General features: G+C 47.6%; 1 pseudogene; it reads right to left on the bottom strand.

Annotated features, from left to right (window-relative positions):
• On the bottom strand, positions 226 to 3,455 carry LOC106510474 (annotated as a pseudogene).

Here is a 4,296-nt window from a genome sequence, read left to right as displayed (position 1 = left end):
TAAAAAAATTAAGGTGTTCCCGTCGTGGCTCAGTGGTTGATGAATCTGACTAGGAACCATGAGATTGCAGGTTCGATCCCTGGCCTCGCTCAGTGGATTAAGGATCCGGCGTTGCTGTGAGCTTTGGTGTGGGTCACAGATGGGGCTTTGATCCCACATTCTCTGGCTCTGGTGTAGGCCAGCGACTACAGCTCTGATTACACCCCTAGCCTGGGAACCTCCATATGCCACGGGTGTGGCCATAGAAAACAAAAACAAACAAAAAAATTGAAAAAACTGTATAAACTAAAAACAGACAACACTGATAAATTTATTTCTTCTTGGACACACCCCTGGTGTGGCCTCTGTGGCCTGTGGTCTTGGTGTGCTGGCCTCGGACAGGAAGTCCCCATAAATGGCTAAGTCCACTGTGAGCTGGAATCTTCTTCAGTGGCTCCAGGTCTTCACAGAGCTTGTCGTCTAGGCCATTGGCCTGGACCTTACCATCCTTCACAGCCTTCTGTCTATTTAAGAACCAGTCTGGGACCTTGTATTGATGTGGATTCTGCATAATGGTGATCACACATTCTACCTCATCCTCCGGGAGCTCTTTTTCCCTCTTGGTGAGGTCTGTGTCTGCCTTCGTCAACACCACCTGAGCATGTCTTCACCCCACATCTTTACTTGCAGTGATAGGAAAGGCAGTTTTCCACTGCCCGTGGATAGCAGTATTAAGTACTTGCAAAATGTGCTGAAACTTCTCAGGGATTACTAGAGACCTGGCCGTCACTCCAGCGGTGGGGTGTAGACCTCCAGTGGAAAAGCTGTTCTTTGATATTTTGATTAAGCAGAGTCATGGCTGGATCTTTGAGCTGCTTTGAGTTGTGAATGAAGATGTTAGACTTTGAGCCCTAGCAGTGCTTGGAAAAATCACTCATATTTTGGCATGTGGAGAAGGGTAAGATTATTTTGTGTACACTAGGGATGGAAGTTAATAATTTTGACCAAATAGATTGTCTGCAATATATATGTATATATATGTTTTTGTCTTTTTGTCCTTTTTAGGGCTGCACCCACGGCATATGGAGGTTCCCAGGCTAGGGATCTAATTGGAGCTGTGGCCGCCAGCCTGTACCACAGCCACAGCAACACCAGATCCTTAACCCACTGAGCCAGGCCAGGGATGGAACCCACAACCTCATGGTTCCTAGTCGGATTTGTTTCTGCTGGGCCACTCTTGCAATATATTTTATAGGGGCTGAATATTTCATGCCTGTTGTCATGGCACCAGCCCAGTCAGGCCGCCAGAAAGATTATACTTTGCAAATTGTTTTTTTTTTTTTAATTTTTCAGGCCCATGGCAGCTTCACACTGCTCCTCGCTCCATTGTGCGCTGCTGCCAGGCGCTAAGACTGACCTCCAAATTGTTGATTTCAGTTTTTGCCTTGTGATTTATTTCAGCCAGTGAAATATGAGTGGATTTAATGAAGCAGCATGTGCCATCTCTGCACCCGAATCCTCCATCTTTGGGGGCTGTAGTTCTCTTCTCACTATGGTGAGCCTTCTTGGTCCTAGATAATGATTCCAGTAACCTGAATCCCAGAAGGATAAGTGAGAAGTAGTCTTTTGTTGATGTGAGTCGTGTTTGGAGGTCATTTATTTCTATGACATAATTGACACTAAGATGATAGACAAGTTTGCTCTGCATCTCTTGAAGTTCTATGACCAGAGTTGTGTTTTTTAAAGAAAACAATTACCTGAACATTTCCAGAAAACTATTTGTTAAAATTTTAAAGCCTTGCCCCACCCCCTCCCCTTTTCTTCAATTTCAGCAGTAAATTTTCGTGAAATTTAGAAGGGCGTGAAATCTATTTTCTAAATGAAATCTTCCAAGAGACCTGTCCTTGTGTGAGGAATCAAGCCTAAGGCGGTACCCATAGTGCAGGACCCACCATGATGATGATCCTGGGAAGCTGTTTGCCCAGGCTGTCATGTGATGTGAAGACAGTGAGGGGATCTGGGCTTGCGAGACAGACTCAGGATGTTGCCTCCACGTGGGAGAAGAGAGGGAATCTATCCAAGTGTTTCCTTCATCCTGGAGAAGATGTTTGTACTTCAGGAAGAAAGTATAACAAAGACCTGTCTAGATTTCGTTACCCATTTGTTTGTCTGTTTATAAAAAGCGAAGACCAACCCACAGTCTCAGGGCCAATATAATGGACGGCACTTTGACTCAGAATGAGTGTGACAGCAGATTTGTTGCTGGCCAGAGAGGGGTGAGAAACGCATACCCTTGGAGCAGATGGGACAGAAGGGATGTCAAGACACTTTCTTCAGACAGTGGGTGGAGCACGTCACAAATAAAGGCTGTTTCTCCCAGGGTGGCACATGTGATTACGGAGGCTGTGCTCTGCACTTTTCCAGAACCACAACCTCCTCCACTGAAGGCACTGGCCCTGTGGTTTGTATGTAAGTCGAGGCTCTTGAGGATACAGGACCCTCTTGTTCACTAAGAAACCCTCACTGCTCTACAGAGGAGGCTCACAGCTGTCCTACCAGCACAGCGCATTGCTCCTACAACTGATGCTTCACTCAGGCTGCCCGATTGGGTATATTAATGATGTGCTTTCTGACATCCCACACAGCTATGCACCATAATGCTTCTATGCACTGATGTCTACAGATAAAGCAAGCAATTGTCATCACTTGCTGGTAGGCTGACCCTAACTATTGCACTTAACTTCTCTAATCTTCATTTTACTCCCTTATTGCTTTTGTTTTATGGGTGCTGTATCCCGGAGGGTCTAAACCCTGAGTGGGGGGCCAGGTAAGAAGGAAGATTTTCTCCAGCCCTGAGTCTCCGGAAGGCTCTGAGCAGGCCAGGAAGAGTTGCCTGGGTACACTGTCCTGCAGGTCATTACTGAAGGACGGCATGCTCTTGGCCCTGGGCTGCCGCCCTGCTGGCCGCTCTGTGCTTCTACTACCTACCACCTGCTCACAGCTCCTCTGTGTTGGACTTTTGGCCCATGATGCAGGACAGGGGAGCATCACCAAGCTGAATAGCACTTCCCTCAGTAAGAGGGAGTGGGCCTGGTGGCAGCACTGATGTGGTTCAGTAGCCAGACTTTCTGAGCAGGGGCAGCTCTACCTACTGCTTCACTCACCTGCATGGATACCGTGGATGAACAAGCCTTACGTGGATGAGGGTGTGGAGTCCAACCACAGTTTTTGTAATGAAGGTGACCAGTTGCCTGCATGGCCCAGCCGCTAAAGGAGGAGGGGGGAGGAGGAGGGCATCTTCCCAGCCAGAATTCTCCTGCTGGCTGCATTTCAGTCTGCAGTAGCTGAAGGAATTTGTTCTGAGCCTTTCGAGGAGCTGTCAACAACACTGTTCCCTGTTCTGTTGCTGCGCTCCTTGCTGGTTCCCCCACATCCTCCATGGTTTGGCAGTTGTTGCCCCTGCTGGAGGGCCTCATTGTAGGGTTTCCAGTTATGCCAGGTGATTTTTGTGGTGAGTTCATGGAAACAGACATTTTCTCTGGATTATGTGCTGTCACGAAACAGATAATTCTGTGATCGGTATTTTAATAAATCTTATGTTTAGGGTAAGAAACTTGCACAAGGCTAGAGCTGTGAGGTACTTATACGGGTCCCAAGAGTGGATGGTTGGAATTTTGTGGTTTAGATGGTATTCCAGTTTGTCTGTGTTCAGCCAGGATCCCAAAGTGACCTTGTGTCTTTTTTTTTTTTTTTAAGGCCTCACCCATGTGAAGCGTTCCCAGGCTAGGGGTTGAATTGGAGCTACAGCTGCTGGCCTATGCCACAGCCACAGCAACGCAGGATCTGAGCTGCATCTGCAATCTACACCACAGTTCATGGCAACGCCAGATCTATAACCCACTGAACAAGGCCAGGGATCCAACTTGCAACCTCATGGTTCCTAGTCAGATTCGTTTCTGCTGCCACGATGGGAACTCTGATCTTGTGTCTTGATGTATTCTGATCACAGGGTGGACTTGCCTGATATTGACAGTCTTTAAAAACGTCTGAATACTGCAGAACACCAAGATGTAACTGAGGGTACAGGCTGGCTCCCAGATATCAGACCTGGCTTTACTCTTTCTCACACATTTCATGGAGAAGTGGGGGCAGGAGGTGAGCTGGAGAACTGCAGCCTGTCTGCTGGGTCCATCGTGGTGTCTGTTCTCAAATACAGGTCCAGGTAAAGAGAAGGGAAAGAAAGGCATTGTCACAGAATTCTCTTGTGGCACAGTGGGTTAAGGATCCAGCATTGTCACTGCAGTGGCTTGGGTCACC

The sequence above is a fragment of the Sus scrofa genome, chromosome 6 (genome assembly GCF_000003025.6).
Source record: "Sus scrofa isolate TJ Tabasco breed Duroc chromosome 6, Sscrofa11.1, whole genome shotgun sequence".
Lineage (NCBI taxonomy): Eukaryota > Metazoa > Chordata > Mammalia > Artiodactyla > Suidae > Sus > Sus scrofa.
Note: the sequence above shows the minus strand (reverse complement) of the source record. Positions and strands in the feature narration are given on the sequence as shown.